Below are 14,153 nucleotides of genomic sequence, written 5' to 3' on the forward strand. Positions count from 1 at the left end.
ACACACGCGTGACTACCTGTTGCAGAACATTAGTTTAACAGCTTGTTAACTTATGGGAGATGATAGGCTAACTAGAAACGCGACAAGCAAAGAGGCCAGGGTGAACTATTTACTCATTTAACATTGTCATAAAACAAAATTATGAAATGTAGTGTATAATATGATGTACGCATTGTTATTAAGCTAGTACATCTATTTTCGGAAAGAGTGGTCTGCGGCTGATGCGTTAGCATCATGAGTCATCATGACATAGCCTCTGTTGCCCGGGTGACACAGGGCATACATACAACATAATGCTACATCTGTTTTCAATCGTTAATTAAACATTCCTCACAAATACATTTTCGTTTTTGGATTTATTATTTTATTACATTACAAGTAAACGATTTGACTAGCCATGGTGATAACCATTTCAATCAGGAGAGACCTGGGATGAGTGAAAGATGTTTATTTACAGAATGATAAATGTACTACAGTGTTTGGAGCTTAGACCCCAGGGAATTATAGATCAATGGGCGCCTGCCCAACATCCGAAGAAGAATCCCCCATGGAGTCCAGACACTGGTGGCAGTGGCGGCAGCCGACGACCAACGTGTGGCGATGGGGAGGTGGAGGGTCGCGCGCATGATAGCATGGACAAACTACACAGGGAGAGACTCGTATTTAAAAGGCACAGGATCATGTGACAGCGTTAATTGATAGATGGGAGGCAACTCGAAATGAACCCGAAAGAAAGCCCGACTTAGGAACAGAGGAAGTAGAGCGCTCTTAGCGGGAGGAGTGAGTAGTGGACATTATCGAGTATGCCCGAGTGCAGGGATTGGTCTTGCCTGACTGAACTTGCGCTATGCTTCATTTACTCATTTAAAATTGTGATACGAAACACTTGTGAAATATGTATGCTGATGATTATAGCTACTGTAGAGCTAGCTAGCTAGTCTAGCTCTACTTTCGTAAACGGTGTAAACGGTCTCCTATTTTCACAGAGAAGTTAGCTCTAGCTGTTACACCGGCACATCTCTGCTACTATCTGTTACCAAAGGTGTTAGACCGTAAGTTAGAGCTAGAGCTAACTTGCGACCTTGTAGTCTTCCGTTCCAGATCGCTTTGGCCTGGGGAGGTAGCCTACAGTATAACGACAAATTAGTTAGCCTAGCTGTTAATCCTACAGCTAATTTTCTACCTTTCGTCGTCCGTTCCAGACCGCTTTCGGGAGGTTACTTTACAATTCGTCCAGCCACCAGATAGTGCCGTACTGTAGTAGCCAGATATATATAGCACTATATATATTACATCTCGTCAGCTTTGTTGTCTTTGCGCTGTTGGTCAGCTAGAATACAAAGTCATTCTTTACAGTCAAGTAAGTTAAATGTTCGGTTTACATAGTTATAGGTTACACATTACAACAGATCAGAGTGGTTTACAAATATGCCTTTTACATTCATACGTTTCTGAGTTTACTTTTAAATAACATAAAACATGTAGTAAGATGCTTTTATTAATCAGAATGACCTACACCAGCTTGCGATCGACTTTTGGGTCGGGACCCACCACTTGAGAAACACTGTCCTACACATAGACGAATGCAATAGACGTCCCATCGCTTACACGGGACCCTTTCAATACAGCAAAGATGGGTGTTCATTTTTGAATCATTTATGTGTTGTGTAAAATTGCATTAAATTCGATGTGTTTCTAACCAGGTGCAACTAAATTTATCTTCCAGATCTGCCTTTAAAAAAATCCACTCTTCCCGGACAAGGCTAAGCTACATGGCTAGACTGTTGATACAGATCAGAATCCATCATATCTTGGACACTCAAAATCAGCGAATCTTGCAGCCAAATCAAGTAGCCTATATATATAGGCCTTTATATGGCTACAAACTTCTGCTCGGTTTCTAGCTGGCTACTTGTTACCAAGTTACAACTTTGTTGCACAAGCATTCTTTGTCTACATTGCAAGGTAACAGTGTCCGGTAATGATGTCACTATAAATAATGATGTTAAACCGAGACCACTAAGCCCTCAAAGAAAATGTAAGGTCAAAGAAACAAAAGAAAGGTTTGAGGTTACTCTGATAATTATTAATAAAATAGGTTTGTAATAATAAAACTGCTAAATCCTTCTCTAACTAGGCTCCTCTATCATGCATAATGAACACGGTTTTTAAGTAATCAATAAGCCTGTGCTTGCCCTCATTACTCAAATGATGCCATTCACGGCGTTAAAATTACATAATAGGACGGGTGTCTCAGAAATAATATACAGCTATATTTGTCTTCAAGGCCAACCAATGAGAATATTGTGAATAAAAACAACACAGGCGGCAAATAAACAGGCAGATGTTAGCCTTGCATTGTTTGAAAAAGAAGAAGCGGGAAGCCAGCTAGTATATAAGAGGCAAATGTTGGATCATATCACACCATGGAAAACCAAAGTCGTTCCCACGTCTGGATCGTTGGCAGCTCGTTGGTCTACTGGTTTGCGCGGCACGCGGAGGTCGGACTGTACCCCGATCTTGCACTGGAGTGCCATATTGAATGGGTAGGGGTGAGGGGCATGAGGTGGGCAGACCTTGTGTCTAAGCTCCGTGAGAAGCGTGGCATGCTTCCCAGCCCGGACATAATGGTGCTCCACGTCAGGGGAAACGACCTCGGCCAACTGACCGGGGTAGACCTGACGAGGCAGATAAAGCGAGACCTGGGGGCCATCATGGAGATGTTCCCAAACACTCTGCTGGTGTTTTCGGATATCCTGGAACGCTGCGTCTGGAGGTATCAGAGGAGCACCAGCGCTTCTGGTATTGACAGGGCAAGACGTCGAGTCAACGCAGCCGTGTCTAGCTTCCTGGCCGACCGTGGGATGGGGAGCATTCAACACCCCCAAATAAGACACGGTTTCGTGTGGATGTACCGACCCGACGGTATCCACCTTGATCACATTGGAAACAATGTGTTCTTGGGAAACATCCAAGACGGTCTCCGACAACTCCTGTGCTAGCCACAGCACACACAACAACGGCTCTTTTAAGAGCCACCCAAAATGTAAAAAAAGAGCAATTAGACCGTTCAAAGTGCCGTTGTAATTTTACAACCATGGGGCAGGGACGGACTGGGAGTAAAAATAGGGCCTGGACTTTGATCCAGACCAGCCTACCAGAACCCGTCCCGTATACGCCACCACAGCGAGCACCCTGCTAATGCATGCAAATTCTATGCCTGATTTGATGCTTTGGGACCTCCACGCTTAATGCGAGCGAATTATTTTGGCTGATTTGAGCGAAAAGTAGTTTTTTGAGCTTGATGTAAAACAAACAACATAGCCTTTTGTCCAATTGGTAAAACATTGTGTAGTGAAGGTAATTACGTTTACGTTTCTTAACCTGTTTTTCCATCTTTATATTGTCTCTATAGCTAACTTTCGATCTGTCAGTGTCGCTGTTGTGTATATAAGCGGCACAAAGGGCTGCATAGACGTTCATTTGGAATAGACCAACCGGCCTGGGGAAAAGGGGGGCCGGCAAACCGTGTTGCTCAATCTTCTTCCAACATTTTTATTAGTAGTAAAAAATTATGGGTCGGAGGGCCGGCGGCCCTCCCGGCGGCCCTCCGGCCCAAAAGTGCTTCGGCCCATCGGGTATTCTCCCGATTCTCCCGATTGCCAGTCCGCTACTGCCATGGGGTCTTACAGGGTTAAATCGCACCATCTTTACATCTTTGAAGTGTGTCATAAAAAGCGGCGTCACGTAGGCTAGGGCTAAGCATTGCGAACTCAGCTCACGGTGTCCAGTAGGCTACTCTAGGCCTATATAGCGAGCAACTCTACATTCATATGTCTCTGAGCTTAATAACAGAAAACAATAATATATTGACGTTGATAGGCTACATTTAGATGCTTTTATGAATCAATATGTCCTACTACTTGAGAAACACGATCCTACACATAGACAAATGCAATATTAGACGTCCCATAGCCTACAACCTCATAACCAGGTGCAACAGTTGCCTTGAGAGGATTAAGTAGTTGAAGAAGCAGATGCTGTGTCTTCCTCTTGTTGGGCAACCAACAAGTTGTTTAATTGATTACAATTTAATAAGTTACCTAGCGCTGCATCTTCATGAGCTACATTTGGCCTCCTTCTCTTCCAGGGAACACAATGGTCAGAACTGCAGTCATACATCTAAATGCTTTGAAATATGTAAACACCAGGAGAGTATGGGCAGCTGCAAGCACACCCTCGCAATTTCCCCAGAAATGGTATGCTCTCTAGTTTTTGTTAGTATTCCTATTATTATTATATTTCTCCGCTAAATGGCCCAACAGCTCAAAACGTCCTGGACCCGATTTTTTACAATTTGGCCCAATGATACAACAGGTCCCTCACTACTCCCACACGGCTAGTGGCCCATGTGCGCCCATAGGTGGCGCTATAAAACACGCCCAAAGTCTACGTGATTTCCCCAGCACCCCATTATTCCAAAATGCCTGAAAATTGGTTTACATGCCTTATTTCTCATGGGGAACAAAAAAGCCTCAAGAACCCATAAGGTCCGCCAGATAGATTTTGCTGTAATGTCCAAATTTGGTACAACTTTCAAAACCCTTCTCCTCATGAACCATAGATCCAATGGACTTGAAATGTGTTACAGATGTGTAGAATACATGTCTTTACATAGGGTGATATGGAATAAGAAATGCAATACAAAATGGCTGAAGAAGTGTATTTATGTAAATCTCCAAATAGCCTCAATATTTTTTTTGTTAATTAATCAAATATAATTTTGACTGATTGTTTTTCAAACCTAATAGGGTTCAAGACAACATCAATCTCTAGTACCATTAACAATTTCATCTTGGTATGTCAATATATGATTGAATTCAATTGAATTGCTCCACAATGCGCGCGCTCCAAATTCTCACAGACTCATCCTGCCCCTTGACACTAGGGTGACCACCTGTCCCGCTTTGCGTTGTGTCGCACAGCATTTTCACCCCTTGTTCCGCACATTAAAAATGCTGTGCTATACAGCACAAAGAGGGACAGGTGGTCAACCGACTTGACACACGCGCGAGCTTGGCGAGACGCACACACATCCTTTCTGGAAATGGTGTGCTGAACAAGCCCCACCTTCACCCTCATTTCGCTTCCAATTGCTGCTCGCCGGTACAAATATTTAATTTTTTGGCGGCCATTGTTGTTTTCAACTGGAATCACCTGATAGCCGGCTTTGAGGCAGCCACGTTCGGTAAGTCCTATTTTTACACATTTTAAGCTAGAATCAATGATTGGGTTTGTGAAAGTACACTACTCTTGAATGATGGTGAAGGTTTCAGCACTTTGAGACCTTTAAATCGTGCGTTTGAAGTGACGGAAAACCGAACTCGAAAAGTAGCGAGCTTTTTCCCTCTGTGTAATTACTGAATCATGTAGGTTACTGTAGCATCTCGGCGAATTCATCAAAAAGCTAGAGTAGGGCAGCTTCTAGGAGAACAAGCAATTCCCCACAGACCTGTCAACTCAGAATTTTGATTTGGGTCGAGAAAGTCTTTGTAATAAGCCTATGCGCCAGGGAGACCGCTTAGGCGGCAGCCATGTTTTGGTCGCGTCATGTTCACAAGTTCACCATTTCACAGTTTGGTCGACACCAAAAATGTTGAGGGCAGCCTTTAGGAGATGTGGGAATTGTGCTTTTAGCCAGATGCTCCGATTAGTTTTGTGATTTGTGGAAAACTTGCAAGTGGAGTGAGACTGTGTCCCGGGGGTACATTGTTAATTAGAAGCTCTGGGGTAAATTTTCACTGTTATGCAGATGATACTCAGCTATACATGTCCATAAAGCCTGGAGAATTTCTACATGCTATGGAAAAATGTGTTTCCGGGTTGAGAACTTGGATGACAGCAAATTTCCTTCTTCTTAATTCGGATAAAACCGAGGTTCAAATTTTCGGCCCTAAAAAATACAGAAATAATTTATCCAATCTGACCTTAAACTTAGATGGTGTCAAAGTATCTCAAAGCCAGTTGGTAAAAAATTTAGAAGTCACATTGGACCCAGACCTTTCGTTTGAGTACCATATTAAACAAATCACCAGAACTGCATTTTTCCATCTACGTAATATTGCCAAAATACGAAAATTCCTCTCAAAGGATGATGCTGAAAAACTAATACATGCTTTTGTTACGTCCCGATTGGACTACTGCAATGTGTTGTTCTCTGGCCTCCCAATTACCTACTTGAAAAATGTACAGCGGGTACAAAATGCTGCTGCTAGACTATTGACAAAAACAAGAAAGTTTGATCATATAACCTCTACTCTTATCTCTTTACACTGGCTCCCTATCCAAGCCAGAGCTGATTTCAAAGTTTTACTACTAACTTACAAATCTCTACATGGATTGGCACCACTGTACCTCTCCGGTCTCCTTGCACCCTATTGCCCCGCAAGGACTCTAAGATCTCAAGATGCCGGCTATCTGGTAATACCCAAAATTTAGAAAAAAACTGCTGGAGGTAGGGCATTCTCATATAGAGCACCTCTTCTCTGGAACAAATTACCTGTCTCAATTAGGGAGGCTGATACTGTTTCGACATTTAAAACTAGATTAAAAACGTTCCTGTTTAGTCAATCCTATGATTGTTAAATGTGTGTACTTTCTATGTAAACCTGGGGTGTGCGTTTGCCTATGTGTGTATCACATGTAACTTTTAAATTGTAATTTTAGCTTATGTTCACACTGCCCATTTAAATGTTACAAATAAAGTAAACCTGTTATTGTATATTGTTACTGTAGGAGCCATTTATGATTTGTTAGAAATTCTTTGATTTCAAGTCGAGATTATGACCCTGCTGGCAGAACCAAGTAATGGCACCTAGAACAGTTAATTGATCGCCTCACCTGTGTTAATCGTGTTTAATTAGGAGGTGAATCCCTACAAGAAGATGGCATTGTGTGTTGCGTTTGGTAGAGAGCCTGTTGTGGAAAGTTGGAGTTTAGAGACGCTAGCAGGCATATGGTTTTTCAATTTTTTCTGAATCTGTTTTTGCACCTTTTACTTTACCATTGATATTTTGTGACAACACCTAAGTTTAAATAAACAAATTCAATATTGAAAACTCCTACGGCGTCAAGATGGAAGTGACTGATTAGAGGACACTACAGTTACTGTAATAGTTCCGTTGCTGTATATTTTAATTGTTATAGTTTACTAGTTGGAGACAACGGGGGGCTGGTTGTTTTCATCCTTATTCGTATAAATATAACCTATTTTAGAGTTGTTTCCCCTGGAACAGATTTCATGTTCCAACCAAGGGGGGCTGTCGCTGTCTTGGTGTGTGGGGCTGCATCAAATACCCTCTTAGCTTTGTTAAATTGCTGCACTAGTCCACACTTGACCGGTGGGGATCTCATTCTATTACGACTGAAACTGTTAGCTGCTCCTGGCATTCTCTAATCCCTGTTCTCCTCTCTGTCCCCCCCACTCATCCCTTGTGGTGTGGGGGGTCTGAGCTGTCAGGACCTGCCTGGTCGTCGGTCTACCAACGCTGGACCAGGTCGTCAACTGGAAACCAGCCTCCATGACGGCCAACAGCGAGTTTCCAGGTCCCATCCAATGTCTATAAAGCCGAACAATGGATTTTTGGTGTTTCAAAACCCATTGACACTGTATGACTATGTTTAGCTTGTGTTCTGCTCCTCTCTCTTGCCAACCGTCTCTGGAGGAGGGGATCCCTCTCTGAATTGCTCCTCCCAAGGTTTCTTCCATTTTTTCTCCCGTTGGGAGTTTTTCTGGGAGTTTTTCCTTGTCTTCCTTGAGGGTTTAGGTTGGTTGAGGGGCAGTTCTATGGGCGTATGTGAAGCCCTCTGTGACATGCTTGCGTGTAAAAAGGGCTATACAAATAAATTTGATTTGATTGTTTTGACTTAGCCTCAGTGACAGACTTGGCTCGCTCACTCACTGGCAGTGTGTAAACGATATTGGAGTTCACTCAATTTAACTCCTAAAACGTCAGGGAGGGCTGCTTTTTGTAGACAAGAGTCTGCTGAAAATAGCCAGTATATAGGATCTTTCCAAACAAGCCTATTTCATTTGTCATTTTCCTGAGAAAGCGACCTACGTTAGCCAGGCTAGTTTCACTCGGTCAGTGTATTTAAAGGTCTCTGACAGTCAGAATCACTGTTTACAGGCAAAGGGCGAGTTGGTCTTTGGTCAGATGTGTATATTGACCAGTTTAGAGCTAAATACTCTTGCCAGAGCCTGGAATTGAGCCAAATGTTTGGAGTGACTTTGCATGGCCGGGTCTCCATCAGTTCAACACATTTGAATTTAAGTTCAAGTAATGCCATTGCATTTCACAGTCAAAACTGTAGTTTATGTCAAGTGTAGATGTAAAAAGCTTCATTTTTCACAACTGACATGGATCTTTTCTTCACTTTCTGAATAAGGTCTGCAGAGGCCTGCTCAACAAAAAATACGGAGTGTAACAGAGGATGCCCCGCAGCCTTCACCCCCACCAGTTTGCCTACAGAGCGAACAGATCCACAGGAGACGCAGTGGCGGCAGCACTCCATGCCGCTCTTTCACACCTGGAGCAGCAGGGGAGCTATGTGCGAATGCTCTTTGTGGATTACAGCTCTGCATTCAACACCATCCTCCCACACAAGCTAGTGATTAAGCTTGGGGACCTCGGGCTCCCTTATACCACATGCAGGTAGATCAGCAGCTTCCTCTCTGGCCGCAGACAGTCAGAGTGGGCCATCACACATCCACAGCCCTTAGCCTCAGCACTGGCTCCCCCCGGGGCTGTGTGCTCAGTCCCCTGCTCTACTTCCTCTACACACACGACTGCACCCCTGTCCATCACAGTAACACCATTGTAAAGTTTGCAGATGAGACCACAGTGGCGGGGTTTATCTCTGTGGGGGATACAGAGAAGAAGTGGAGCGGCTGTCGAATTGGAGCACGGCCAACAACCTTCTCCTTAACACTACAAAGACAAAATAACTCATAATATAATACAGGAGAAAGAAGATTGAGATCACACTATTGACCATCAGCTGGATCAGTGTGGAGAGGGTGGCAGACTTTCGCTTCCTGGGGGTCCACATACAGGACAGCCTATCCTGGAGTGTGGACACCTCTGAACTGCTGAAAAAGGCCCAGCAGAGACTGTCCTTCCTGAGACTACTCAGGAATTGAGGAGTAACATCACACAAAGACTGCTGGTGTTCTTTTACTGAGCCTCCATTGAAAGTGTACTCACATACTGCATAGGCATTTGGTATACCAGCTGTACAGTGGCTCAGAGGACAATGCTCCAGAGGGTCATCAACACAGCTCAAAAGATTGTTGGCTGCCAACCTCCCCGCACTGGGAGACCTACACAGATCCAGTTGTCTCAAGAGCCCAGAACATCATAAAAGACACTTCACATCCTGGGCACTCCCTGCTTGAAATGTTGCCGTCAGGCAGATGGTACAGATCAATCAAGGTAAGGACAAACAGACTCAAACACAGTTTTTATCCAACTGCAATAACCATTGTCAATGCTGCCAAAAATTATGTGCACAATGTCATGTTATGTTTTATGTGATGACTGTGGATGTATGACATGGGTGTGTTGTTTATGGTACTGTCTCAGGTATATTTATTCTGATTTATTAGTTATTGTTGTTTAATTTAATAGTTTTAGTACTTTAGTAATTTTATCCTTTTATTGATTTTTAGGCCAATGAATGTTGCACTGACTGGAAGCACATTAATTTTGTTGTACCTGTGACAATGACAAATAAAGATTTATCTATCAGGATGCAACAGAGGTTGCTGTGAGCAACACAGACCCCTTGCTGGACTACCCCTCTCTAGCTGGACAGCTTCTCTTCAGCCTTGACCCCAGGATGGCTTCATCCAGCTGGCCTGCTCTGCCTGCCTGCAGGCTCTGCTTGCCACTGCCTGCCAGCCCTCCAGAGACGGACAGTACAATACAAAATGGCTGACAGGGGTGTTATTACAGATTTAGTACAAGTTATACTAAATCTAAATCTTTTTCATTTAACTGGCAAGTTTTCCTTTTACATGGTAGTTGCTATGCCTCAGGGGTATTGACACTTGCGGTGGACATTTGAGAATAAATACACCCAAAGCTGCTAGAATGTAGTAAGTATTTATTGAATATAGCTTTTTGCAGAAAGGACCTGACACACACAGCGTACATTGGGTAGTCTGTCGTCATCTGATGAACAGTTTTCTCAGAAACTTTCTAGAAAGTCACTAAATTATATATATTCACTACAACAGCTTGATTGATGGAAAGATTAACATTTCTTGTTTAGAACAGGCAGTAAGTCAGTCTTTTCAAAGATATGCAATTTACTTAAATGTTTAGTTTAATTGTTTATTTTATAGTTAATATAAAGGTGAATTGCCTTTCGTAATTAACAACTATAAAAGTCATGATTTGCTTGCTCTATAGAAAGTCAACACAATTGATCGTTGATTTCACTTGTTGCTTGTCTACCCTTTTGGTTTGCCATCTACTATGTAGTCTACTGTTGGTATTATAGGCTTGTGTGCTGTCAGTTATGTGTTTACTGCCTTTTTTCTTACTGTGCTGCCACATGCCAAAGAAAAATGTAATGTATGCATTTGATGAATAATAAAGTTTTGTTGTTTTACTATGTCTGGCCATTAAATCCATAGACATAATAAAGAATGTCTATGATTAAATCATTGAGTGACCTAAAAACAGGTGTGAAGCCTGGTCATTTCCGGTTATTTTCTGCCACGAGATACGAAGGCAAACAAGCATCTAAGAGAAGCAACTACTAAATCAAAGTAACTCATCACAAATTATGCATACAACTTAAATATATTATATATAGTCAACAGTGAATGAGTTTGTTAGGCTACTAGCGTAAAGTTAAGTTTGGTAATAATTTCAGTAGACCCTAACCGTTGTTTGGCCAAACGAGAACTGAATGTCAGCGAGCCTAGCATAGCTGTTGTCAGGTTCAGTTTTTCATGTTTTTTCCACAAGATCGTACACTCTCAACGTTTCATATGTTAAAGATATAACTGAAAGAGGCACATAGTAGTACTATATAAATGTATTTGAAGGGTAGTGAGTTAGGTAGTCTGCGTTAGTCATTAAACTGAGTAGGATACCTGTTTAGTAGGCTGTGCATACACATGTGCCATCGAAACCCAGAAATTACAGAGCCCCCCGATATATCAAACCCCAATTGACCCCCTGATTGTAACTTATGTCATAGAGTTATATCCGTGATTCACACTGTAGCCTGTTGCAACATTTCTTAAACGGTCTTAACAGCAGAGGTATTGTAGTCGAAAGGGAATGGGTTTCAATTGTTTCGTTACCTGGGCTTGCATGATTAAGTTAATGACTCGTGTATAGCGTTAGCTAGCTTGTAGCCGTGGACTGCATTTCATTAACACAGTGAATGAACAAGTTAGTAATGTTTAACCAACACGGTTGAATATAGTAGGTTTAGTTTGGTTTGTTGCCAACGTGGGACAACTGCACAAGACTTCTCAGACATCACTCATGGTTCCCAACTGTTGTTGTGTAGCAGAGAGGATAGAGAGACTGACTTGTAACCTTACGCTCATGAGTTCAAATCCCCATACAGCCTATTGTTGTTAGCCAAACATGAAATCGTTTTGCTTGTATATTTTTATAATATTTTGCCATTTTGAGGAGGAACCCGCATCGCTGCTTGCAGCTATATTTATTGTTGTAATCCTTAGAGTCTTGATCCCTATGGGGTCACGGTAAACGTCCTCAGATTATAATAAGGTTAGTGGTAATAGTAGATGATCGGGTATGTTGTCTAACAGGAGTGTGAGTGCCTTGATCAGTACAGGGTCCAAGCATTGAAATTATCCCTGTGGCACTCATTCTCCAAATGAGGAAAATGTCACATACTCAGGTGCGGACGTTAAGGCCCCCAGGATATAAGGAGGAAAGCCTACATATCAATTTTCTCTCGCCAGCCTGCCTTTGTCTACGTGTCCACTCTGGGTTGTGTTCCAGGCCGCTTATGTTAAGAGATTCGGCTCCATATCTCAGGAAGTGGGGGACTAGGTGTGAGTCTAGGTTGCGGCAGTTATTGATGTTATAGAGATGTTGGGTGAGGCGTTGTTGGAGAGAATTACCCGTCTTGCCGACATAGTGCAGGCCGCAAGCACTGCACGTGATCACATACACTGCGTTACAAGTCGACAGCGGCAGGGAGGCTACTGAAAGTCTGACCTGGAGCGTTCGACAGTGAATGGTAGCGAGGGGTGAAAAGTGTGTGTGCGACGGCTGTGGAACCTGGCTGAGTGGTCTAAGACCACTTCTGACCAGGAACTCTCCAACACTGCAGTTTTTCTTATAGGCCAAGATGAGGGTGGCTCCCTCCAATACGCCAGAGCCTCTCAGGTGCTGAACAAGGTTCTGTTTCAGTCTACGGTTTAGTAGCCGAGTACGGCGTCCGAACGTCGTCACCAGAGGGATAGTGAGTGTGTCATCACGCGGCGTGACTTCCAGAAAGGTCCACCGTGCCAGCTATGGCGTGACGGTCGTGGTGTCAGTCGCCCGTGTAACTGGAGCAGCATTGAGAGGGGCTATTCTCTGGGCCCCCAGTAGGGAGGACCCAGGTGCGGGCGTCGTAGTAGCTGCCTACGCGTGTACCGGCCGAGAGCTGGAATTGGACGGATTTATGCTCCGGGCCTCCAGAGGGAAGGAGCCGGGTGCTGGCATTTTGTCAGTGACCGCAGCCGCAGTATGTCCAGTTGTCATGTGACGGGGATGACGGTCGATACATTGTTGCCAGTTCGTCAATTTTGGTTTGGAGCCCCGGTGGGCGTATGCCGTCAGTGACATAGGTCTTGACCTCAACGTAATGGTGTGTTGTTTTTATCAGCTTGCAAATGGTTTTCCCAACCTCCGTTGTGGGTCTACCGTAGACCTCGCGCGATTGCTGTGCATTAACAGAGTATCTATCGGCTGACATCTGCAGTAGACCTGGAGGAGCGTCCGGAACGGAAACATTGGTGGCCACGTGGTCGGGGTGATCTGAGGGAGGCCGATTATAGCGTCCTCGTCCCCGACTCGCGCTGAGGAGACCATGTTTTCCGCGAGTGTGCGTGCACGTGCTAAGCGCCTCCTAATGCGGCGTTCCGCTAGTGTGTGGGGTTGGCCACCGCGCTTGCGCCGTGTTGGGGTCACAGCGGGGTCCCTGGAGGCCCAGTCCGGTGGTCCAGGCTGTGCCCTGTCGTGTCCGGGTTGGGACTGGCGAGAGGGAGCACTAGCGTGTGCCACATGTTTAGCCCTGGGGGCACTTGGTAGGCCGGAGGGGCCGTAGTAGGGGTTCTGCGTCCACCAAAGCCACCTTGCATTGTCAAATACCAAATCTGGATATGGATAAGTAGCCTATGGTTGTCAACTTATTTCGTACGGCCAAACCAGCCTGGCAACACCCAATCTCGTCTGATCTCGGAAGCTAAGCAGGGTTGCGCCTGGTTAGTACTTGGATGGGAGACTGCCTGGAGCAGTCGCTTCTTCTGCCACTTCAGCAGCTCGTCCTGCTCTCCCTGCTGGCAGTACTGGAACAGCAACCACACTAGCCAGCTGACATCGTTTTCTAGAAGCCACCTCAACGTTTGACCGGCGTACTTCCCGAACACAATGACCAGCTGACCTTTCCACAGCTCACCCCCGGACCACTTGGCCATCGCCTCTGCTGTCTTGGGATCCAGCCATGTAGGGTCAACAACGGTGCTGGGGGCCTCTGACACAGACTTTGCTGCCTCTGTACACTTCAGCCTGGCATCTCCTTGCCGGTACAAAACAATGTTGGGGTACTGGTGTTGCTGTGATGGCTGACCAGTGATGATTTGGTGGTCAAGCTCTTACTGCAGACATCACAGTCAAAGGTCTTCCTGGCGACAGCATGGATGTTCAGATGCCTCGTCAGGTTGGACATTTCAGTGAAAGTCTTGTCGCACATGCTGCACCGATGTTTAAACTTCTCCATGAATCATCTGGTAGAGTAAAACATGAATAAATGAAAAGCAGATGAGGGCTTAAATACATTTTTAGAGACCCAGCAGCCCTAGTTAAAGTAGTAATCAAAAACAGCCCATT

At 44.4% G+C, this 14,153-nt stretch overlaps 1 long non-coding RNA gene across 2 annotated transcripts; it reads left to right on the forward strand.

The window, feature by feature from the left end:
* Positions 1-7,010: 7,010 nt before the first annotated feature.
* On the forward strand, positions 7,011-10,691 carry LOC146235211 (uncharacterized). 2 transcript variants are annotated; one of them, XR_014740865.1, is made up of 3 exons: positions 7,011-7,605; positions 8,449-9,494; positions 9,731-10,691. It is a non-coding gene; the product is annotated as an uncharacterized LOC146235211 (long non-coding RNA). The 2 variants fall into 2 exon arrangements; XR_014740864.1 differs by having other exon boundaries at positions 9,811-10,691.
* The last annotated feature ends 3,462 nt before the right edge of the window (positions 10,692-14,153 follow it).

The sequence above is a fragment of the Hypomesus nipponensis genome, chromosome 22, assembly GCF_054491055.1.
Source record: "Hypomesus nipponensis isolate SF chromosome 22, ASM5449105v1, whole genome shotgun sequence".
Classification (NCBI taxonomy): Eukaryota; Metazoa; Chordata; class Actinopteri; order Osmeriformes; family Osmeridae; genus Hypomesus; species Hypomesus nipponensis.